Source organism: Vanessa atalanta, chromosome 11 (assembly GCF_905147765.1).
Source record: "Vanessa atalanta chromosome 11, ilVanAtal1.2, whole genome shotgun sequence".
NCBI lineage: Eukaryota > Metazoa > Arthropoda > Insecta > Lepidoptera > Nymphalidae > Vanessa > Vanessa atalanta.
The window spans coordinates 8,836,181-8,863,522 of record NC_061881.1 but is presented as its reverse complement, the minus strand read 5'-3'; the positions used below and the strand labels follow the sequence as shown (position 1 = coordinate 8,863,522).

Here is a 27,342-nt window from a genome sequence, read left to right as displayed (position 1 = left end):
ATAACATAATTTATGACGTATTGGAACTGCAGCAAAAAATATTAATTAATGTAAATTATATAAATGTATGAGGTGGACGTATAATGGCAGAGTTTTCGTACAATTTAGTCTGGTTTCTGACTTAATTTTTAAACGCCACTTAATTATTATTATTTGTAGCACATATAAAATTAAATCTCAAAATTACGAAAATTTTACCTCTTCTATATGTATAAGATTGGCTCGTTTTGTATTATTAAAATTACACAACGGGTTTTGATGCGGTTTTTTTAATAGATAGATTGATTCAAGAGGAAGGTTTATATGTATAATACATGTACAATATAATAGAGAAACACAGATAATTTTAAAGGCTTCCAAAGTGATGTCGTAAATAAACACATTTTTGCGCTTACATTGCAAATGCTGGCTCAACCCTACGAGATAGATTAAAAAAGTCCCGGATGATATATGTCTATCTCTTAGGGATAGCCCACAATAACTTTTATTTATCCTCTACTTTTTACAAGAAATAATGGATTATTTTCGAAGCGATTTTATGCAATACAGTATTAATGCTTATCCAATTAAGTACCTTAAATACATTGTGCATTTAAGATAGATCAATATAGACCTTTACAGCATGTAATTTAAATGAATATTTTCGAGGGTATTACAGATTTAAAACGCAGGGACATAGCGGCTTGTATTGTCTAACGACTGAAAAATTGTGAACGTTGTAAGACATTCTGTAGTATATTTAGTGGCAGCATTGCACCCGTGCGAAGCCGGGGCGGGTTTAACAAAAGCTATTCGGAAGTACGGCTGGTTATAAGTACAAGTAACGAAACAAAAAAACTCAAAATTGTACCCAGAAACCGTAAATATGCTGCACTTTTCTATAATCTTCCTTTAGTAAAACCATCCTGTCTATTAAAATATTTGATTACTTGAAAACTTTGGAAGATAATTTAAAATACTTTTTTTTATAATTAAATCCACGATTTGAGAACATTCCCATTGCTGCCACGCCTAGTATCTTGATGTTGATGTTTCGAACCTCGTCCTGTTCCGCGGTCAAATTTGCCAAAAAAATTCAAATTCAAATTTGTTTCAAAAAAGCTTGATGTGCTCAGCAATGCGAAACGGTACTCCACGTCGGCCTATTGCCTATAACTTTACTAGGTGTAAATTGAGCCTCACATGGAATACTTTCATTTGCTTAGAGATGTTGGATCACTCTGCATCTTCTACAGCATTTTTCACGGGGAATGTTCCGAGGAACTATTTCAATTAATCCCGGCTCCTGAATTTCACCTTCGGACATAACATACATAACATAACATAAGCAGCCCGTAAATGTCCCACTGCTGGGATAAAGGCCTCCTCTCCCTTTGAGGAGAAGGTTTGGAGCATATTCCACCACGCTGCTCCAATGCGGGTTGGCGGAATACACATGTGGCTGAATTTCGTTGAAATTAGACACATGCAGGTTTCCTCACGATGTTTTCCTTCACCGCCGAGCACGAGATGAATTATAAACACAAATTAAGCACATGAAATTTCAGTGGTGCCTGCCTGGGTTTGAACCCGAAATCATCGGTTAAGATGCACGCGTTCTAACCACTGGGCCATCTCGGCTCATCTGTCACCTTCGGACATCACGTCAAAATTTCAAGTTTTTCCTGCACCACCTAGATGTCCGAACTTCCAACCAGTCTGTGGAACCAGCTTTCGCCAGCGTTTTTTCCGAAATGATACGACTTGGTTACCTTCAAGAAAAGAGCGTAGGTAGATATTTCTTAAAGGCCGCCAACACCTACAGGTACCCCGGTGTTGCAGATGTCTATGGACGATGGTGTTATGTGTTAGTCGTACGCTGTTCAATTAACTATTAATTAAGAAAATATAAAGTCGTTTTTCTTTACTTTAGCGTCGACTTAAATTTATAGAATTAGGTAAATCACTTTAATGTCATACTAAAAAATTATTCGCGCTTAATGCAAGCCATTAAAGGGCAAAGCGGCCTTTCTTATTTGCGAGTACGGAATTCTTAAGATGGTAATGACAGGACGATTTATAGTAATTCAATCCGTTGTTTCACCATGATCTTCTGTGCGCTCCGTCTGCCTTTTGTTTTATATTCCGATTCATTAAATTAACAGAATGGTGAAATCCGGCACCATAACAGATATAATATACAACAAAGGCACATAAGATTGCTAAGCTGTATCTGCTATAACGTAAGATTTCCTGGTACTGTCCCAAACAAACCACAACAGCTTATACCCAGCATGTGTTCCAATGTCGTTTGTGTTGATTAATGCAGTGTTTGTGAGTTTGTGAGGATTGTACGTGTATATGTTGTAAGTATTTAGTCTTGCATATAGTGAAAACAAAGGAAGATATAAACTCGAAAGTCGAAACTAATTTCATTTGACGCATTTACGAATGATATACACACGCAATTACTAAGACGTTACTAACTCTCTACGTTAAATTATTTATCAGTGTTCATTGGCATTGAGTGACGCTCGTGTCTATAAGATATATCTGTGTGCGTTTGCGAGTAACCCGTAGAAGTAAGGAAAACAGTACTTAGGTTATACGACGGCTTCTCCTGAATATGGTTTATTTGTCATTGACCTCAATCTAAAGTCAAGCATAAGCTCTTTATTAAATTAATAAGCTTTAATCTTAAGTACTAATTATCAATTATAAACAATATATTTAAGGGTTCGGAAAAAATACCTCAGAGCAAAGAAAAACCGATTAATAATATGGCTAAAAATTACATTCTTAGCTGAATTAGCCTAGAGGCGATCGCTTCAGCCATCTAAAAAGTCACTTGTTTCATAATTTTTCTTACCTAATATTTCTAATAAAATATTTTAATTTTTTTATTGATTAATTATTTCTAAACGTTTTCTGTTATCCTGTTGTATATGTAAATGTATGTTAATATGTCCTACAATTTTTTTTATAGGGGGCAAACGAGCAGGAGGCTCACCTGATGGAAAGTGATTACCACCGCCCATGGACATCTGCAACACCAGGGGGGTTACAGGTGCGTTGCCGGCCTTAAATAATTAAAAAGCCTGTGAAATAAAGGAATAGTTACAATTTTTTGCTTTTTCATTATTTTACAGTTATGTAAAAGCTTATTCCTTATTATATGTGATTTACCTATAAATTTCTAGAAAAAAAAAATTATGATTTAGCGTACAAATATAACCAAGAGCCGAGATGGCCCAGTGGTTAGAACGCGTGCATCTTAACCGATGATTTCGGGTTCAAACCCAGGCAGGCACCACTGAAATTTCAAGTGCTTAATTTGTGTTTATAATTCATCTCGTGCTCGGCGGTGAAGGAAAACATCGTGAGGAAACCTGCATGTGTCTAATTTCAACGAAATTCAGCCACATGTGTATTCCGTCAACCCGCATTGGAGCAGCGTGGTGGAATATGCTCCAAACCTTCTCCTCAAAGGGAGAGGAGGCCTTTATCCCAGCAGTGGGACATTTACGGGCTGCTTATGTACAAATATAACACATACAAATATATATTGAGCTCTTTTAACAATTTTAATTTCTTCAAATTCACATTTTAGTGAAGTCAATTTTCCTATTTTAAGTTACCTAAATTTTACCAATAATATGACGAATTTAAGTACATAAATACATATAAAAATCTATGAAACGGGAAAAACTAGTTGGCAAGCGTGGTCTCCTCTGCGTTTCATGGCGTAATAGATGATAATTATAGATGTAAGGTGAATTAATCCTTTTCTGTGCCACTAAGAATTTTTATGAAACATTTCATGATGATCGATTATTATTTATTATGAAAGGGTAACAAACAAATAAATCCACTATCACATAATATAATATTAGTTAGGATGTGCTGTTAAATTAAAAAAGCACGTGGAATACAAACACATAATAGATACAGACACATGAGATAATACTTTCAGCAAATAACAGTCTTCTTGCCCCGAAAAAAATTGAAGCAAAATTTTAATACAAATTATATATTTTTTCCTTATTAATATAAGTTCAAGTAGGTTATACGGGTATATGACAAAATTACCTTTATGAACTAAAACAAAAATTAGACTTACATATTACTTTTGTTGTCCAGTTTAGATTAATGAAATCTATTTATTTACATGCTGTTAAGATGGCTAGGTTTTAGACTTACAAGCTATTTCAACTAGTCTAGAAACTTACTTCATTTTGGTTAGATGTGTTTGGGCAGAGACACGAACTTCGAGTTAGAAATTTGCTTTGTCGTACAAGCCAGTCTTACTAATCAAATAACAAGAATACAAATATAAAGACACAACACATCAATTAAAATAACCATTAATAAGTAAGATTATAGATGATTGATCAATCAAATCAATTAATCTTGTTCAGGTGTTATAGATGATCTGAAAAATTCCAAAGAAAAGATTTCCCCAAGGTTTTGGGAAGGTGTTTAAAGTTAATCCCCAGTTCAAATATTCATCACAATTTTGAATCAGTTCGGTTCAGTCTTTAATGTTCCAAAAATTTTATAAATTCAAACTCTCCAATTTGAGATGACTCGCGTAAACGCTGGAAGGTACTAATAAAGTTTCACACGAATATCGCTTATGATAAAGTCATAATAGATTATCAAACCGTAATATTTGGATTTCGTTAAAATGTTCATACAAGTATGTGCGTACTGATATTAAATATATTGTATGTAATTTATGCTGCTTAAACTTATTAGAAAAGGTCAGATTCTTATTTTATTTTCATTATAGGCTTTCATCAAGTTATCCTCTAAATAACGTGACAACCGACTTATATAATTTAAGACTGCTTGCATGTAAATGGTAATGGTAATTTCGGCTTATATCCACTCATAATTTCTTCAGAAACTTGGGTTCATTACGGAAACATATTTATCTTCTCGACAGATTTCTCCCTTGATAATTTCGCGGTATTATTTATTTATATTATTTCGTCTAAAACACATATAGACTAAGTCGCAGAAGGCAAAATGAATGATGAAGATCATGGCATGATTTTGTAACTGACGACAGTTACAGTGGCGAAATTGATTTTCTTAAAAAAAAGAGATTTTCGGTTTCTTAGATACAAAGACGACCTGAAAAGGCATTTGAAGAGATGCCATACAGAGTCCTCCCTTTAACATGTCCAAATTGTAACCGTTTGTTTTCACATAAGGTCGCCTGTGCCTTTTATAGCCGATATAATATTATACTTGTCTTCGTAGCTCCGCTAAGAGCAATACTTATATTGGTTGAGGAATTATAGACCAACTATTAACTATATTTTAAATTATGTATGTATTTATTAAAGTTTGGGATTATGATTATTTTAAATCAACATCTGTGCAGTATTTTTTTAACTATTTACGTTAGTATAGTGTAGTAGCGGCTTAAATTAACACCCACTTACAGAAACTTCTGATGAATGCAAAATAAACATTGTATATTTAAAAACAAAAATCCATTTCCACACTTCTAACTAAAAAAATTAAGAACCTAAAAAAAATTACTTCATTTCCTTTTTAATACCCTATAAAGATTGCTCTCTGAACATTTTTCACACGACTGACTTTCATTAAAAAAAAGATAAGCCGAATACCGATTTCCAAAATTCTAACTTCAAAAATAACGAACGATATTTTTTTTATCCTATATTTAATCCCTTCCCAAAGGCTTCGTCCGTATGTATACGGGTACGTATTGCTAAATTGGTTGTGAAGGGAAATCATAACAAACACACAGATAAACAAACTCATTTTCATTCATAATTAATAATATCAGTTAGATAAATGATACGAATCAATCAAAAATTTAAATGTGGATAAAAAACGTTCCAAAATTGAAACACATATATTCTACGCAATGGATATTGACATCGAATCGTACACATCGTTCATTCGAACTAATCTTGATCGAAACCATTAATCGTACTTTATGTATCTCCGTATACTCTGACCAATAATCGCGAATAACGATCGGTCGATAATTACAACGCTCTTTGATTCACTGTAAGAAGCTTATTTCTGACAAAAGTCTTATTACTCCACGTAGAAGATTTGACACTCGATGGGATTATTTTCTAAATGAGCGAGAAATTCAATTGAGTTCTGATAGTGAATTTAAGAAACTAGAATGGTAGTAAATCGATTCGGTATTTCGAAATGGTAAACTTATAGGATCGCTAGGAGAGTTAGAATACGAAAACAGAATTCTTATATAGGTGACTATTATATTCCTCTATAGCTTAAATATTCTCCCGCCAAATACCAATCTTGTTGTTGTGTTTCGGTTTGTTGTCCAAGCGATTCTTTACGTCAGTTTTTGCGTATTTGGAGTATTACTCACATCTTTGGATTCCCAAAGTCCAAAATACCCACTGCCCACCCCTGACTTTATACAAAGGCGAGTAGTCCGAATTGTCGATGATTCCAATCTGACTGACAGCTTGAAGCCGCTATAACATAGCAGAGATTCAGTAGTCTATGTGTGTTCTACCGGTACTTATATTAAGAGTGTTCTTCAAATAATATCATATACTGGTGTCAATATCATCACATTTTTATTTTATTAGATAAATTACTGGTATAAAATAACCCAACAGTTATTGAGGTTAATATCGTTCTCAAGCCTCAACGAGTATCAAAACCTTAACAAATGTTAGCATATAAAAAAACAAATGAATTAATTTATTCAGTTTAGTAATGAAATAATAAATATCATAGTAAATTTTAAATATTTTATTATCTATTCATAAAATATATTTATAACGAATAATGGAAACTGTAAACATATATGTTGACTGCTATACATATATTTTATATACGCGTAGTCGACTACTTACCAAAAGGTGATATGGCTGTCCGAAACCCCCTCCATAAAATTAAGACAAACAGAGAGTAGACAATATTGTATAAATTGCATTTTTTTAATAAATTAAATGTCATATTGAATCGCTTTAGTACATATAAACCTTTGTTATTATTAGTAAAAAAATATATTTTATATTATAAAATATAATCTTGTCCGTAATTAACTCTTTGGACTAACGAAAATGTTTGTATAAATTTAGCCGAATACCTCAAGAGTATCATAAAATTACTCGGCTGATTGTACTTGAGGACTCGAGCTAAATATAATAAATATATCTCAATATTTAAGCCTAGTTTGTAGACGTTCTTATCTTTGTCGTTTCATTACGAGTATATTATTTTAAAGTGACCTTTGAAAAGTCTATGATAAATATTCGCCTGGGGTACCTACTAGCGATAAGGCAAAATTTGTAGGTCAATAGTTTATATTTCACTCAATTCGAAATTAGAAGGTAATTAACTTTTTTTTTAATCCGTTTCTGGTCAAAATCTCACATTTTATGGCGAAATAAAATCGAAATTATTTTTCTCCACTTCTATGAATACATTTTAAAAAAATTTAATTAATTTTTTTATTCAATTAAAAAAATTATATTTTATATAAATCATAGAAATGACATAAAATAATAATATTCTAAAAACTTAATACAAAATTGCTGACTTGGAGCGCATAACATTCGTCACGGTCAGCTGAAAATGCGGTTAGCATGGTAACCTAGCGTAATAAATGTTTTGTCTGTATCAAACAATTTTTTATACTTAGAATGTTAGAACAGCAACTCTTTATCATCTGTGCTCTGGTTGCTTTATACTCGTAGAACTTGCTTGCTTGTGCATGTTTTTATAGTGAAAGGGTAATTGTTTATGGTATAATATAATGAAAAATATGCTTGGAGGTTGTAGTACTTAATCAATTGCATACAGTTTTTGTAGTTCACTTTGTAGTTAATTGAATATTAACTGACGTAAAACAGTAAACTAATAATATTGGGTTAAATAAAATATTAAAACTTATGAAATAGAGTAGAAACTCGATTATCCGAATTAATTGGGACTATTCGGATCATCGAAAATTCGGATAATACGACATAGACTGGTAATAAAGAAAAACGAACTGTCACACATAGAATAAACTTTATAATGTTTAACCAACATAATTATACAACCATAACAGTTTAAATATATCTGAACTCCAGCGAGTTCCAACTTGTTACAACAAAACATAACAAAATACTTGGTTTTAATTTTCATATTACACAAATAAGACAAAAAAATGATCATTTATGATTGGTGAATTTAAACCAGCTAACGTCGGTTAAGGGCCACCATATATAGGCTCATGTCGGCTGTAACTTGATTTTCTCAACTCTCAATTAAAATTATAAGCTAAGAATTTTTTTTAAGGCTTAAAAAACATATTACAATGTGACAAATTAGTAAGATAATACATCTTACTAATTTGTCTTTTAGGATTAAAACTCACTTGGTAGTAGGGATTTTTGCAATCCCGTGCGTTTACGTCATCACCGACTAATCATATATTCAACCACCAAATATTGTTCACTCACATAAACTCAGTATTTTTATTTTTACGTTGGCGATTTATCGAATAGTGTACACATTCAAAATACTTACAGCGCCAATGTAAGGGGGATGGTGCCTCTTCACATCAGGTGGCCAATCTGCCGGTCCATAGTTATGTAAAAAATATAGTAAGTATGTCAGCATAATCATAATCGTATAAAGTACATACGTAATGTGCATGTGTTTTTTTTTTCAAACTCAGATAATAACTCAAAAATAAAATAACATCAAAGGATAAATAAAACTTGGTGGTAGGGGTTTGTGCTAGCCCGTCTGAGTAGGTACCACCCACTCATCAGATATTCTACCGCTAAACAGCAGTACCTTGTTGTGTTCTGGTTTGAAGGGTGTGTGAGCCTGTGTAACTACAGGCACAAGGGACATAACATCTTAGGTCCCAAGGTTGGTGGCGCATTGGCGATGTGAGGAATGGTTAATATTTCTTATAGCGCCATTGTCTATGGGCGGTGGTGACCACTTAACATCAGGTGGCCTATTTGCTGGTCCGCCTACCTATATCATAAAAAAAAAACTTCAACAGCACGTCATAGTGGGTAAGAGTCTAATAAGAATGAGAATAATTATTTCCAAGAAACCGCTTCTAAACAATGAAATGTAACTTTATCAACTTACTTAATAGTTAATACTTAGTTATAAAACAATCATAGTAAGAATTTTAAACTTTAATAAAACTTAACAATTGTTTTAAAGAAGAAACATAATTCTAAAAATATGGCAGTGTGCCAGTAAAAGTGCGAAAACTAGGTTACATTTATTAATAAATAGGCGTTTAACTTCAGAAAATGTATAAATTTTCATTAAATCGTTTATTGCAAAAGTCGTTAAACAAAAACGTATAGTATTTCAATTTACAATAGCTCTTATGCCTTTAGTGTTAAAAAACGAAATTGCACGAAAGCCTTTATATAAAACACAATACCCGCGGAAAGTAAACGTCGAATGATAATGACACCCAAATGTGGTGAGGCTCATATATTATGCACATGTAAATTAGTCTTCGTAAATTGGTATTAAAGTTGTCGCTGTGGCACGTGTGTTTTGGAGCGCTAATTAGTTATTTGCTTTGGGAATTGTATGCACTTCTTTTCAAGACACATTAATGTACAACCAGCTTATAACCGTATTACTCTGTTGAACATAATGTATGTAGGATGTATTTACTTTTCCCAGTCGCAATTAAGAAGAAACATTATTATGCTTTCTATGCTATCTAAGTTTATATTTCGTTGACAATTAATATTTCGGTAATTTAAATTCTATGTTGGAAATGTTCTCAAATAATATCGTTAAAAAATAATTAAATTAAAAAATAAAACTTATATAATCAATCTTTTACGTACCTATTGGGAGATTTAAAGAACTAATTATATTTCTGTTTTTGTAACCACACCAAAATCATAATTTCAGTTCTATCGATAAGGCTAGGAAATATTTCTAAATTCAGTTGCACATTCATTCACATTTGATAAGCTTATGTTAGCGAGTAGCCCTAGCCTCCAATACGGTGTTACGTCATAGGGTGTCATAATTTATCATATCACATTATTATATTATTTAAGACTAGCACAAATAAATATACATACTTTATTTTTTTTTTTAATTCATCTGCGACGAGAAATAATGAGATGATTGCGGGGGATTGAAAAGTATATTTGTTGGAGAATTATTATAAAACGTGATTTTATTTTGTCATCTTAAAATACTGAAATCACAAACTAGCTTGAAACTGCATATATGCCTATATAATCACAACTACTATCGTCAAGTCAATAGATATAAACTATCGTGATACTATTAGGTGCATTATTAAGTCCGTACCTACATATGAAATGTATTTTATGATTGTTATATTCAATTATATAGAAAATAAAATAACATCATCATAGTAAGTTATCAAAATAATTATAATATATTGGATATACATACAGTTATTATTAAAAAAATAAAAACTGAGTAAAATATTAAAATCGATTGTCACCCGTAGTAACCGTAAATTTTACTTTGTAAAACGTATAAAAAAATGCTTTTAAAACGTATTAAATAATACGCAAATTACTTCGAAGTTACATGTTTTTTTGTCTGTAATGTAATATTAGTTTAATAAATCATGTTTTTACTATCTGAAGTAATAACCTAAAGTATAAAGTGTTGCCAACTTACTAAGCTGTTTAAAAATAAGAGGTGTCTCTCATTAAAAATTTCCAGTGAAATTTGCAAACCTTTGTGGTTATTTGTGCTGACTTTTGAATGTTTTTTCAATCAACGAAAAGATTTCGATTCGATATCGAGCTACTGAAAATGTATGTATTGCATACACAGTGTATAAGGGTAACTACCTAGTTAGATTGGCTGAACTATTTGCTATACTATTGGCTATATACGGTTGCAGACTTAGAGTTCAATCGGGTAATATTTTTTTTTATTATGAAATAATCTATAGCCTATTCCAATGTAATTAGGTATAAAGATAAACAAACCTTTTCTAATTTACGTATTTCATGATATTTGCTAAATAGCTCGGCTATATTGTGGACTGCTAAGAGTTTTTGAATACATCTTTATTTATAATACAATGCTATTACACTTAACTACCTAAATCTACTTAAATTTGACTTCCATAGATCCGATAGCAGTTTCTTCGACGTTTAAAACGCCATTTTTTCACAAATCCATAATGAATATCATCGATTAATCAAGCTCACTTGGCTTTTGTGTTCTTGTGGTTGGAATAGACTATACATTAATCCGGAGTGAGATAGTTGACAGTCCTGTACTCTATAGTCGGTTCGGATCGCCACCCCACTTATTACTGGGTAATAATATTACACACCGTACAACATATGAATATAACAAGCATATTATAGTTTGATAGATTGGTCATGTATGCCATTGTCAATAATAACGTTGAACAACTGTTTTCAACAGATTAATATCTGTTGATAATTTAACGAACCATCTTGTTAAAATTATTTAATATTGTTTATATTTTGCAAAAATATCTTATATATTAATAAGGAATGTTTTTTTATAAATATATCATAATAAATTAATTGATGTTATATTATATATGAAATTAAAAACATATTATTTTCAGCGAATATAATTTGTGTTATTTTTTGAATAATTAAAATTCTGCAATCATAAATGATCCATGTGAAATCGCAATTAAAATATATGTTTACAAATCCCGTTAGCATTTCCCCGTTAAACCGGATTTCCGATACTCTGGTGGTAAAATGGTTGTAACAGAAAGGAAGTATCTACAATTATTCCCGCACTTTGCAAACTTCACACAATAGAAAAATGCTCATATTATTTTCAGTAAAGTTAATTGTAAACTAACTCGTTTAATTAAAAACAATTTAATATCTAAAAAATGTAAGATATTTAACGCTTTCGTAAACTTTGATGATATTATTATTTAATTTCTATATCAGATTTTTTTTCACACTTTTATGTTTTTAAAAAATTTGATCTGTACTAGAAGAGGATTCAGAAATAACGAACCCCTTGTGTTTGCATCCGTAACTTCATTCGCGCTGATGCTCGCTGTAACATGCAACTAAAAATAATTTAAATGGTCTAAAGTAGTACTGGAAATTTTTAGTTGGATGAAACCGGAAAAAAGTCGGACATATCCTGTTAAAACCAGATATAACCGATTTTCGAAGTTCGTATATTCAAATTATATTAGAGAATCTTAGTTATTATGATTGGTTGCACTACGCTGCTATTTGTAGAAGCACGTGTGAATGAATTTCATTGAATTTAGACACACGCAGATTTCACAACGAAGTTTTCTTTACCCACCAAGCACGAGATGACTTATAAAAACAAATTAGGCACTAGAAAATACGGTGATGCTTTGCCCAGGCTTGTATCGCAATCATCCGTTAAGAGGCCCGCGTTCTAATTTCTGGGTCGTCGCGGCAACATTGTCGGATCTTTCAGCTCAGATATTTAAATATTATTTATTAATATTTTATACTGTTATAAAGTTATTCCACTGTGTATGTGTTTAGGTATTATTGTAAAGTTATTTTTATGTACAAATCACAGAACACATGAATAGTATGCCCTATTCACCCTTGTTTATAATTCTCAAAACGACTAATCATGATTGGACCGTTTTTGTGCTGCAATAATTCTCAAAAAGTGTTTAATTATTGTAGGTAACATTAAACACAAACCCTTAACGCATTTGCCGTATATGTAAGTTAGAGTTTTAGAGTATAAAATGACTTTAGTAAATAATTATCAAAAAGCAAAATAAACAAGATTACCTTTACACACAAATTCAGAAACGATTTTTTTAATTAAGTACCTACAAAATACAAAGAGCAATTAATATAAGCTTAATATCGTTCCTATGTGATGTACGCTGCAGGATAATTGAGCAAAGAGGCCCTCGTTAAAGAGAAAATAATGTTTAACAAACAGGCTCTTCACTGTGCTAACGGTTTCAAAATTATGCTCAAAATTTCCAACTTATCTCAACACTGCCGCAGAATAATTAGAAGAAATTTTAAATTAAGAATGATATTCCGTTGAATCGGATTCTAAAAAGAACTCATTTCCAATCCGATGTTAAATATGCTAAATGCGAATTCGGAAATGCACTCTCATTAGAGGTTGCAGTCGCAAATATCTAGCTAAATAGTCATATTGTTATTCACATTTCACTTAACACGTGCTCTGCCTTTATATTACATCATTTGAATTTCGAACCGTTTCGAATACGTTTAATATAGATAAAATACATTCGGTTTTAAACAGTTCCCTTTTTTTTGAAATAAATATGGCGTTAACTGGCAAAGGTATAATATTATAAGTCTGGTTGGTCTCATTACTAATACAAATTTAGATTATTTTTTTAATTCTAAAGACCTGGTTTCAAATCCCAGATTTGTCCAATAAGAATATATTGAGATTTTAATTCAAGGATTTCGGAACATTCGGCCTGCCTGTTGCCTGGAGGTTGGAAGTTGACAATTTAGACTCACGTTCTTCGGAAAGCGCTTAAAGTTATTGTCTTGCATTACCATCCCATTGGATTTGAGAAAACAGAGAGTGCACTTGGGAACTAAACCACCTACTGCAGGTGCAGTCTCCCTTGAGAATAGAAAGTGGCAGAAAACGTTTTCTGCCATATGAGATAATTCTTATCGATATAGTAAAGACCTCTTTACTATTATATCGATAAGAATTTTAATTTAGTTTTAATATTTCATTCGAATTTACGTAAAAAGGACGTACTACATTCATATTGAATTATATATTATCTTGAATATATAATGAATTTGTAGAAAAATATATTGTTTATTTTTTGAGAACGACGCCCCCTGCACTATTGCAGGTTTTTATAGGTATATCTTCTCAATAAAATTATTGTTATGATGATATTAATGTGTGAAATTAAGTAATATTTTTTGTTTGTACAGTTTATAATATCTATCAGCATTAATTTATTTACTCACAGACCTTATTTTTTTATGAAATATGTAAGCGGATGAGCATATAGGCCACCGGATGGTAAATGTCACAAGTAATGCCGCTGTAAGAAATATTAACCATTCATTACATCGCCAATGCGCGACCAACATTGGGAACTAAGATGTTATGTCCCTTGTGCCTGTAGTTACACTGGCTACTGACCTTTCATAGCGGAATACAAGAATACAGTATACTACTGTTTGGCGGTAGAATATCTGATTAGTGATTATAGTAAAGTGTCTGTATAGTTAATATTAACTTTCGAGGTTGTTGTGGCAAAGTTGTCAAACTGAATTTCATAATAATATGTATTTATTGGTTAAATTAGCGATTTTGTTTTTTCTTATTAAATATTATTTTATATTAAAATATAAAATTTTCTTATTTTTATATACACTGCACGTAACGTTATCATTATAACCAAATACTTGAAAGTTTTTTACAATAATATTACTAAGCCGAATAATGATAATGATAATGAATAATAATATTTCATTAGGCACTTCGTGTGAATTTAAAACGTTCTTAATATAAATTAAGAACGATTTTTTTTAAACGTTGCTTATTCGTTTCCAACGATGTTCTAGTAAATTCGTTTGAAATTTGATATCCTACGTAATAAGTGCAATAAAAATTCTTTAAAAATTCTTCTTTATTTACATCGTATATATATTGGTTCGACTTATCTGAACTGCATACTGCTAATAATTCAAAAATCCGAATCAAAGTATGAACCTAGACTTAAATATCAATTCAATAGGCAAGTAAGTATGTTGTTCAAGTTATTAAATACCTAGCTAAAATTATTGTAACACCACAACAGAAAAATATATATATTTAAAGACAATTTTGATTATAATTCGTCAAATCTATTGGGACGACATATTATTACATTACGTTCAACGAAAAGCGTTAAAAATTAGCGGCGTTTACGACGTTTCGGTCGCGCGAAAATTATTCTCTACAAGCGATTTAGCGTTGTATGTTTCAATAGTTAGATTAGATGACATAATTATGATTTATCGCTGCAGCGAACTAATAATGTATACATTTTTTATCAGTTATTGGACAAATACATAATCGTTTTGGTTATCGTAGAAAATAAGTGTATTTTTTATCATAAAAAATACGGAAAATCTTAAAAATGTCGTGTATATGTTATTCTAACTAACAGATGCTAAATTGTAATATAAATATTATTTCCAATAATAGGTAACTAGATAGATAAGTAACTAGATTATTGCATGGGGTATCGAAGTAAATTATTACTGAAATGGCCTATAATTGTATAGAGCACCTGAATTTAACCGAAAGTGTGAGTTTAAATCCAGGCAAGCCACTGAAGTTTCATGTGTGAAATTTATGTTTATATTTTTTATATTTGAAAGGCACATTGACAATCTAGAAGCAATTAATATTTTTCATTCTGTCATTGTCCCACCAACCATGTTATCTTAAGAATTAAAATTGACTTCCTTATGCCTGTACTACACTGGCTCAATTTCTGACCTGAAAGAGTTTGCATCTACTCATATTTTTTAGCTTCTTCTAAACCTGGTATTTGGGCAGTTTTGATTATATTAATAAGCGATATACTAAATATATATTAAGTATATCGATCGATCATTTAGTATTCAAATTAGTGTATCTATCGTAATACAAAAGACAATGAAAAAATTAACATTTTTCAAGGTTATTTCATTCATTACGTGTTCAGCGGATAGAATATGTGGATCTTAATAGGGACGGATTTACTATAACAAAATAGGCTTATACTTGAAAAACTCTTTTTTCTTAATTATTTTTAATATAAAAACTCAAAAATCAAAAGTCATATGGAGATTCGAAAAAAAATGTTCTGTAGGGATGCATCAAGCAACAGGTAGAATTGAGATCGTTTTATCAATTTATCATCAATTTTTAATTTTAAGGTATCAAATCCTTCATTGGACCTTGAACGAAGTCGTAATAAGCCCTGATTATTGAGCCCTGAGCCTTTGTGTCAATAAAATTAATCTCGTGCTAAGAAAAACATTGTTAGGTAACCTGCTTGCGTGGGATGAAGTCGATGTGTCAATCTACGTTGGAACAGTGTGAACTAATAAACTAAAAAAATCCCATCAACAGGAGGAGATGTCTAAACCCAGCTTTGAGACATTTATATAATTCAACCTGGTTGGTTAATTGTTCATTAGTCATGTCATTTAAATTTAAAACGTAATTAATACAAATTAACCACGTGTCATTTAAAATATGGCATTGACGATATAATTTGGACCTTAATTAATTCCAACCGAACCTAAAATACACTGTATGTTTCTTTTACTTTTGACAAATGCATGTACAGAAATATATTCAACGTGCAATTCGTGTCTAGTGATGCAAGTATGAAATATATTAGCCGTCATAAAATAGTAGCTCCGAGCTTCATATGTTTTACTTACCCTCCAGACAGTTCGGAGTCGGTCGTGATTAATGCGCTTCTAAATCAACATGAAAGCACACCTCTAATATACTTTTAAAATTGTTTATTATTTCAAAATAGTGTGTGAGAATAGAACAATTTTTCATTTTAAATATATGGATGACGGACGTGTTTTAAAATATCATCTAAGCTTTAAAATTAAATATGCTGCTATTTAGCAATATAATATGACGCTGCAAAAAGATCGTCGTAAAATTTTGAAAATGCTGTTTATATTGAAGAACTGCTGAGATGCTTACAGTTTAGTTTTAATATTGCTGCTAGATTGTTGGTTAAATTGAGGGCACTGAAAGATTGACGTTTTGCTCGTTTGACATTAACCATGGAGAATATAATCAACACTAGTGTAGTTAGTTATATAGTGATTGTTTGTCGAGTCATGTCTAACTTTTGAAATGCCAAATAATGTTTTTGTCTTTGGTGATATAGGATTTTGGATAAATGTTTTTTGTTTTGGCGATTTTGGAGAGAATCGATATTGGATTCGATCGATTTTTATGACGAAAGCAGACAAGATTGTTTTTAACTTACGATAAGTGTTATCTAGAATAAATATTGACACTGAGAGAACCATTCTTTAAATCAACAATAAGGTTTAACAGTTATATCTGGTGTGCCTGTAATAACCCCCCATAAGCCGGAACAGGGCAAAATATTGACGTTTAGTGATAGAAGAACGAATGAGTGAGGAAGTTCTATTCTGTGTTTCGTACAAGGTTTGTCTGTTTGAAAATTAGTGAACTATATTTCCATGGCCTCATCACACCTTTTTTTTAAATAAATATAATCACTACTAATTCTACTTACTAATTCCATTTGAGATAACTACATTGGGCAAAGAGATTGAACCTGCAATTTATAGACCGCTAAGCGGCCTTTAAGCCGTTTTACTATATTCGCTTTAATTTCTTTAAATATTAAAGACGATATAACTTCCAAACCGTTTCCATCAGATCCATGCTTTTAAGATACGGTGCAGAACTAAAAATATGGTGCGATCCTGTGAATGCTTCACGATCCAGTCATTACCAGCTAAAAGGTTTGTAACCTCTGCAGCATTAGCTGGTTCACGCTTCGTTGGCTCCAAATAATGATGCCTCAAATTGCCGAGGATAGGAATTTATATTAACTCTTCGTTGTTTCCGGAATTTTAGTTTTAACGCTTCTTACTTTTACATGGTTAATTGCGGAAATCAATGACGCGGAAGGAGGAAATTACGTTATCTCTTAATTACTTTGCGATTGAACTTAATAATTTATATATAGCTTCTTTACGGTGTTCAATTGACCTGCAATTGCTTAAAGTGTTTGGAATTGTACAATACCAAACCAGTTTGCAAGGACTACCAATTATATTACCAATGAAAAAATATTAACTTTGTTTACTCAGCTTTCACATCTTAAATAATCAATCGATCATCATGATATTTTGCATACATGTTATCAAGGTGGTAGGGCTTTGTGAAAGCCCGTATGGGTAGGTACCACCCACTCATCAGATATTCTACCGCCAAATAACAGTACTCTGTATTGATGTGTTCCGGTTAGAAGGGTGAGTGAGCCAGTGTCATCACAGGCACAAGGGACATAACATCTTAGTTCCCAAGGTTGGTGGCGCATAGGTGATGTAAGGAATGGTTAATATTTCTTACAGCGCCTTAGTCTATAGGCGGTGGTGACCACTTACCATCAGGTGGCCCATATGCTCGTCCGCCAACAAATGCTATAAAAGAAAGGATACAGAAAAGGAAATAGGGTACCTTTCAACTGTCTACTCCCTGTCAACGAAGCCGTAGGTGGTAACTAGAAAAAAATATCACTGAAATGAGATTTTAAAAAATCTTAATTACACAATCGAGGAATGAATTTCGAACAGCTTAAAGCCACTCTGCTATATTCAAACTCTATTAACAATTGTCCACTTTGTCATCGTTAGATTGAGGTCAAAGGCCTTTGGAGTAACGTGTGATGAAGATTATAAGGTTCGTTAGAAATTAAGCTATACATCAATGGTCATGTAAGATATGGATTGCTGAACAAATCGGCTTATATGAAGAACAATATATCGTCCCTCTAGTATTGTACAAAGGCTTATATTATCTAGTTCGTTCTACACTTCATTTGAGGAGAGGGTGAATTTTAAAAGGAGACTTTTTTTATAAATTTAACTCGATAAAAAATAATTTAACACGAACTATACTCGCACTTTAATTGTTCTACAAATTTGGCTTTTCACTTTCAATTTATAAATGAAAATGCAGGCTACATTTTTTGAATACTTTATTCGATAGAGACATCGTAAGGTCGTCATTTAAAACAGGACTACAATTTGTTTTTTAATTGCATAGACTTATATACACTTCCATACAAATATTAGCCGGTGGCTTTAGGTTATTTGTCGTATATCAGTAAGTCATTAGTTAGATCAATCTAAGGAAATAATTTATTTAATTATATTTTATAATATATCAAATCAATGTTTGCCAAAATAGGCGTTATAGCGTACATCTCCTCCGTACATAGTATTAGCAAAACTATAAAGAGATTATTATAATATTTTATATTATAAATATTGATTGTAAGTATAATCCCTATTTCTTGCCGATTCGTCGCAATACAATATGCATTCCGAACCGATACTATTAAAAAATGCTAAGTGGAATAACGAATAATATTTAGATTTTTATTTGTGAAGAGTGGCGATGGTAATAATAAAACGGTAATGGCGGGAATTTTGTTTTGGGATTTTTTTCTACTTGGTATTTTTACATTCAGAAATTGTATTATATTATTTTATTTTTTGTTTGTTTCTTATTTTTATAACTTAAGGAAGTAAAATAAGGTAATTAATGAATTTAATATGATATGTTTCCCGTTTTAATCTGTTTGTTTTTAAATTAGTTTTTTTAATGTTTTCATATTTTATGTATTATTTTAAATTAATTTTACATATTTGTAATGTGTGTGCGTGTGTGTGTAGTTAACAAGTGTAATCCTTTTTTGTAATTAGTAATATGTAATCCTTTATCAAAAAATGAACAATATTGTGTACAACGTGCATGTTATTTCATGTAACTTAGAACCGAATTTTCAGTTAAAATTAAAAATAATCGGTCAAGAAACTTGGGTATACAAAGAAAATATATACTTTTTTATTATTTGTAAATAAGGGTATATAATTATGTATTATTTCGTGTGCCGATTCTACCCTTCAATCTAATTCATTAGTCTAAGTATTGGTTGAGGCATTTCATCATCTCTATTAATAACTGACGCCATCCGTTTCCTCGTAAATTTAAGCTTGAAAATTTGCTTTTATTGAAATATTTCAGAATAATAGAGTTTGGGTTATTAAGTTTTATACTTTAAACATATAAAAAAAAAACATATTATAAAATTTTATTTAATTTGCAATATTTATTTCTCAATACATTTTGTGAGATGGTTAAGAAACACTTGCTTTTATCCTATTTCTACACCCAGTATTGGGTAGACTCTTTAACGGTCAAAGTGACGACCTCCGTGGTTGAGTAGTATGTGCACCGGTTTTCATGGGTACTCCGTTGTCCTAGGTTCGATTCCCGGCCGAGTCGATGTAGAAAAAGTTCATTTGTTTTCTATGTTATCTTGGGTCTGGGTGTATGTGGTACCGTCGTTACTTCTGATTTTCCATAACACAAGTGCTTTAGCTACTTACATTGGGATCAGTGGAATGTATGTGATGTTGTCTAATATTAAAAAAAAAAAACATCGATACGAAATGTATGATATGATATATGTATGATATCTACAATAAAGGCTAGTTTTTAAAATGGGGTTTAACCTTTTACTAGTAATTTGCTTCCATAAATTTATCTTATTATCTTAAAACATTAAATACAAATTAGGTGCACAATAATGTAACAATAATATAGTGCACAATAATAATTGTGTGCACGCACACACAGGTGTAATTTGAGTAAACGAACTCGTATAGTCCGATAGGATGTTGGTCGGTCAAAGCATGTATGGGTAGGTACCATCAGATATTCTACCGCTAAATAGCAATAGGTAGGTATTTGGTAATGTTGTGTTCCGGTTTGAAGAGTGAGCGAGCCAGTCTAACTAGAGGGAGAAAACATCATAACACGCTTGCTAGTAATGGTTACTATTTATCACAGCTCTAATGTCTATAGGAGGTGGTGACCACGTACCAACACGTGGGCCATTTACTCGTCCATCTACCAAAACTATAAAAAAAGTATAGCCGATACGATAATAGTATTATTTTCAATTTTCAATATTCTAAACTTGTGTGCGTAATTTGTAGCTATTGTTGTATTTCATAATGAGGTTAAAGACATAAATTATAACCAAATATAGATTAAACATAAAAAAGTACCAGGTAAGTATGTGGGTAAGTACCTAATATTTTTACTTGTACTTATTTTAAACGTGAAAACTATTTGGTGTGTGTTTTCGTTTCTATTTATCGCGTTTTGGTATTATAAATTCATTCTATCAACATTCAACATTCATTTGATTCGCAGACAAGACAACTCACTCATTCACTTGTTCAGTTGGCGAGCGATCGCGGTGTGATGTGGTAGTGCGTAACGTAATACAGCGTTGCCGCGTTTTCTTCGCGATAGATTCCAAAACTTTTTAAACGAGTTTATGTGTTATATTGTGAGATAATGACAAAGTATTGTGCTAATATTTCGTGATAAACAAACCGACTGTGCTGTTTCTTCTGTGTTTTCAAAGTTTTTGTATTGTGTAAACAGGCCAAGAGTGGATTTTCAACGTACCGGCATTTTGTTTTACTTTGTAAGTACTGGTTTATAGGTTCATTATTATACTACGTTTAACTTAAGATTAAGAATTTATTTCTTATTTTAATTATGTATTACCTATTTACACATTTTATTGTTTTTTAATTTATACAGTATGTTTCAAATCAAATAGTATTAATGTGTAAAAACACGTGTCATAGTTAAACCAATGGTAGAAAAAAAATTAAATTGAGTGTTGGGTATACTGTTTTTTTATCATTATTTGTTACTGCCTTTCGTTCTTTAAAACTGGAAACCGTTAGTCTGCCTTGTGATGTCTCATATTCGAATTTTATTCAACGACTGATATCTTTGAACTATTAAAAATATACATACCTACCTATAATATATACAATTCGTTTAGTCAAGAGACCCAATCTCTTACCAATAACTACTGTAGGTACAAACTGTAGTCTTCTGTAATTAGTATAAAACACGTGTTTTGTATATAATTGTACCAGTAATATATCTTTAAAATTGCTCTAAAATAATGGCATCATATATTAATTACATTTTAGGTAAGTATGATAAAAAATATATTTATAATTTAGTACGTAACAATTATTAAGTATTATAGAAGTGTTAATGAGCGAGATGAAAAGGTCTCATAACACTTGGCATAATAATCTGATTTTCGCTTTAGTAACGGGTTATATGATTTTTCACTAAAAATATTTTATCGATTAACATACTAGATTTCCTTGACCATTTTTACTTAATTATTTAAGTAAATGTTTCACCCATTAAGAAGTTAAAAGGCTCGTAATTGGCAAGTCATTAACCTATTGTGATTTTATATTAAAACTAGCGACCCGCCCCGGCTTTGCACGGTTGCAATGCTGATACCAAATGTACAACAGAATGTGTTTATTTACGTTATCACTTCAGAAACCTCTAAAATTATCAGTATTTCTCTAAATTATTGTGGATGTATTATACATATAAACCTTCCTCTTGAATCAATCTATCCATTTACAATAATCTGATCAAAAACCTTTGTGTAATTTTAAAGATCTAAGCATACATAGGGACAGACAGCGGTAAGCGACTTTGTTTTATACTATGTAATGATAATACTTTACTAAAATGAGAAATGAGAGAGAGAAATGAGAAATGTTTATTTGGACACGGTACACAGTAAAAAGAATAAAAAAGTATAAAAATTTAAAACAAAAAATAATAAAAAAAAAAGAGATATTAACTAATTATAACTACTAACTTAATTACAAAAAAACAAAAACAATACAAAACAACACAATGATACTTAACGTGTCCTAAGGGTTACCATTCAGCTTCCAAGTTGGGTTCCAAGAACCCAACGCTGATTTTCAATGGTACCCTTATGACTTATGTGTATAAATAAAATCGTACATATTGAATATTTTTAAATGGCCATTCTTTCGAAAACAAATATTTTAAATTAAAATGTGCTCTTTCTAAAGACTACCCGTAAAATTAAATATATTAAATACAATAAATTACTCTTGTGTTCATGGTACTTCAACATTCTTATTGGACTTGTAGGGCTTCGGAAATATTTGGGTATTGTTTAAAAATAAATGAATATTAAAATCGTGCGTGCCACACCAAAGGTCATGCACTAACGGTATTTTTATTTATTTGGATTAGCCTGGCAACGGATCGGACTAATACTTCTGTTATACTATACTACCCATTACTAACATCTACTTACGTACTTCCTAAATCAGTGTTTAATATTCGATTTAATATACCTAATAATATTTTATACTTTGACGTTTTAACTTTTAATATACATATACATAAAAAATACGGAGGTAAGTACTAAATAATTATTATAAATATGAATAAAAACGAATTCTTGCTAAATACAATATTTGTTAAACACGTATTTAATTAACTAATTTTAAATTTTTCCCGTTAATTAAGTGTGTAAAAATTAAAAACACTAACTTGCTAAAAAACACTATATGTGTCAAAGAAAACATAATATGTATACATCATAGTAATCACATAACACTAAAAAATATGTCAAATTTATATTTTTTAATGTTTATAAAAACTTCATTCAAGCTTCATCGTTTGCGTCTAATTTTTATTTATAATAATTTATGATAATGTGAAATCTAAACGTATTTTTGCTTTTTTTAGTTTCATAAAAAAATCTATCAACCTGTCCCTTTTATAACCAAGTGCACATATTAAATTCCTCACTACCGCACGCGTGTCATATTGTTCTCGCCTTGTGTAGTCCCGCTTTAATATTCCAGATTGATTGACATTTATGATTACTGCTTCGCTCCTTAGCTTCACTGTGAGAAGTTATATGACCTAAAACTTTCTATAACATTTTTTTGTTAGTCGTTAAATATGCCATATAATATTATACACCACATTGTAAAAAAACAGTTACAACTAAGGCTAGTATAGATGTGCAAAGGCGGTCTTACCGCTAAATAGCGATTTCTTCCAGACAACCTTTAGGCGTAGGACTCGACGAAGCAACAGCGGTTTGGACTTGTACACTTATTAAATATATTCTTAAATACATCGACGAGATAAAATACATATGAGTGCATGAATAAATACTTATGGAATATATAGCGACAAAAGTTGTTCTTTTAGATGCCATTTGACACATATATGAGACTCAAGAAGTTTTAAATTAAGAGAATGATGCATATTGTCTGTGAGTAAAACAAAATTGTTACTTAGACCATTTTTTAATCACTGGACTCATAAAAAAAATCAAATAACTTCGAGTGAAACTCATACCGATATCTTTGTTTGAATTTACTTTAATTAAAAAAGCAATCTAAGCGATGAAAATAATTTATCTTATTCTCTATTCTATGAATTATGGTAAGTTTTATTTCTTGGCTTGTATCTTGGTTACAGACAATAAAATATTATAACAATGTAACTTTTGTATGAAAATGGGGGTAAATATTTATCTTTCGAAATAAGCACAGATATACTATGCCTATTTATTGATATACATATTGAATTTGGAAGCACGCGCTATAGAACTTCATTCGCGTTTTCGGAGTTGGTCGTCAGGAGTTAAGCATAAAAAGTAGCCTGTGTAAGTATGTGCCTTGGCATTCAAGTTTGCTACATATCTAATTTCATCGAAGTTCAACAGACAGACAGAGTTTCTAACAAATTTATAATATTAGCCTTACCTTACCGTACGAACCTTCTTCATTTTTAATACGACACCAAGGTTCGTAACAGAAAGCATACGTCAAACAATATGACAAACTACGAAACATGTAAAATATAACGGCCTGTAATTTCCATTGCTGGGTTAAAGTTTTCTCTCTTGAGAAGGTTTGGAGCTTATATTAGTCAGTCGATACAATTGAAGAATTCATCTACACATAACCTGCACATTTAGGTTTTTCATGTTGTTTTCCTTCAACGGATAGCGCGAAGTTATAAACACAAGAGAGTTCAGTGGTGTTTGGCCAGGCTTGAATCCATAATTCAATCAAAATTGCTAAAGATTCTGCTTTAACAACTGATCTATGTCTGTAACGACAAGCTTGTTTAATCTAAATTAAACGCGATCAATATATATATAGCCTAATGTTTTGAAAATCAATGAATAATGCAATGAAAATAAACATACAAAAAAATATTCTATCATAAACCTTACAAACGGTGTTTATGTAATGCTTGTGATAGTGGCCAAGATCTGTACAACAATTGTAACAAAACGTACGTATACACATAACATATTATACTGTATGTGCTTATTAAAGAAGAATGGTCAAAATATGGTAATATGTCTGTGTGTGTAGCGCTTATGAGTATGTGTGTTATTTTGTTATTTTATGACACATTTTTAGAAGTAGATAGTGTGTGGGGTTCTGAGTAATTTGAGGTTTATGTAATGAGCCTATTTCCAATATAAACTTATTTCAACAAATGTTATTAGTAATAATTCGTGAAAATATTGACGAAATATTCACGCTCCAAAGAAATATATTTATTTATGTAATATTTTGTCCATGGTAAATATTTTGAAATGAATTACACGCGTTCGGAAATATTGACGTATGGCTTAAAAAATGTATGTAATATCTATTTTTATGGAATATTTTAATCTCTTGAATTGAAATTGCTCTCCAAGCACCAATTGCTTACGCCAACAAATATTTTACGGATGTATAATATAAATAAAAATAGATATCATTGTGTATTAATATATTTTAGGTTTAATTTTATTAAAAGTTAGAAAGGTCAATACGTCAAAATTATATACTTTTCATGTTTAAACACTAATGCTGGGAATCGAGATAATTGTTTCTGCTACACAATTTTATGTTCTAAAATTAAATAAATACTTATTTCCACTTATCTCGTACGAACGAATGATAACATAAACTTGTTTAGTAAATATAATAATTCCTGCTTTTATTTCGTGATAAGGAACTACATGTCTCTATGTATGTAGAATATGAGAAGGTTTTATAACATAATAAAAAGGAGGCCGTACTGTCAAAGTACGTTTATATTGTTGATTGTACCCAGATCGTAGACTATCTCTAGTTGTACGAGTTTATCTGTCAAAGGTCAGAGGGCAAATCAGCGCGGTAAATTTTCATATCCGTTCGTGTTTAATTCGCGGTAGTGTTTATTATCAAGGGAACAATAGACGAACTATTTTTTTCATACGACATCTATGTATGTGTGTTTTTATACTTTAAAATGTTTAATATATTCGAAACTAGCAAACGTGACATGTTTGTTATATTTCGATATGAAAAGTGTTGGGAAAGGCAACTATGTATTTATTTTTTCAAAATATATTAGTTTTATTGCGACTCGTTAGTAAATATGTTAGTATCTCTTATCGTCACACTTAGTGGTAGGGCTTTGTGCAAGCCTATATGGGACCATCCACTCATAATGTGTTCTGCTGCCAAATTGGTTTCGGTTTGAACGGTGAGTTAGCCAGTGTTATTACAGGCACAAGGGACATAACATCTTAGTTCCCAAGATTAGTGGCGCATTGGCGATGTAAGGAATGGTTAATATTTCTTACAGCGTGAATGTCTATGGGTTGTGGTGACCACTTAACATCTGGAGGCCCAAATGAGCGCCCGCCTACCTCTTACATAAAAAAATAGATAAATAGATACCTACTGATAAAAGAGCCTTAATGTTCTATTTTTAAATATAATTCTGATAATCGTATTATTTTAAGCAATCGGCTATAACAGTTACCTGTAACGAATTTCTTTTAGTTCTATAAATTTTATGACTACAGTTTTTTATTTTAAATTCGATGGAATAAATATAAATCGAAACACTCTATTTGTAATACGAATAACTTATTTCATTAACGCTGTTACAATCATCTCTGTTAATAATTAAATCCGAACACAGGCCATAGTCAAAATCTTCACGTTTAAGATGTGGCTTAAGAACAAATAAAATGATTGTGTGAGTTACGACCTCTCTGACTTCTGACGTTATAACTTATATATAAATATATATACACATGTATAATATTTGAATATGTAAATATATAATGCGGTATTACTGATGTTTGAAACAGTGTTCATTTGTGTTTATACGATTTTCATATAAAGCGAAGAAATTAAAAAGTCTGAGTACGTTATGAGTGCATTCTGCGCTAGTATGAGAATATAAATTAATAATACGGCTTGCGTTTATAAAAGCGTCGAGTTTAATATTATAAACGTGTATTTTTAATATTGTACACGAAAAAAAAACATCTTGTCTCTCGGTTGTATTATTATACAAAAAAAAAAAAAACGCTAGTTTGAATAAATTTAGGAAACTCCACTTTGTATAGCGTATGACTTTGTACTTATATAATTTATGTTCTACATCAAACAATGCGTAACAAACTACTGAACCGTATTAAACTAACTTGCGGTGAAGATAATAACTGTATATATTTAACGTGTTATTCGATAACCCCTTAATAATCGACGCCTGGAGCCGAACGTAATTATTGCTGTGAAAAATGATTTAGGTACTGGCAACATTAATTTACATTTAATATTGGATTATTCAAATCTTACGTTAACATTATAT

The 27,342-nt window shown here is 31.1% G+C and overlaps 1 protein-coding gene across 3 annotated transcripts in view; it reads left to right on the top strand.

Annotated features, from left to right (window-relative positions):
• Positions 1 to 21,040: 21,040 nt before the first annotated feature.
• LOC125067416 (angiotensin-converting enzyme-like) overlaps positions 21,041 to 27,342 on the top strand; it is a 101,562-nt gene continuing 95,260 nt past the window's right edge. For all 3 annotated transcript variants that reach the window (XM_047676018.1, XM_047676017.1, XM_047676016.1), the window contains exon 1: positions 21,041 to 21,283. The gene's annotated coding sequence lies outside the window, so the exon portion shown is untranslated. The remainder of the gene's footprint in view (positions 21,284 to 27,342) is intronic.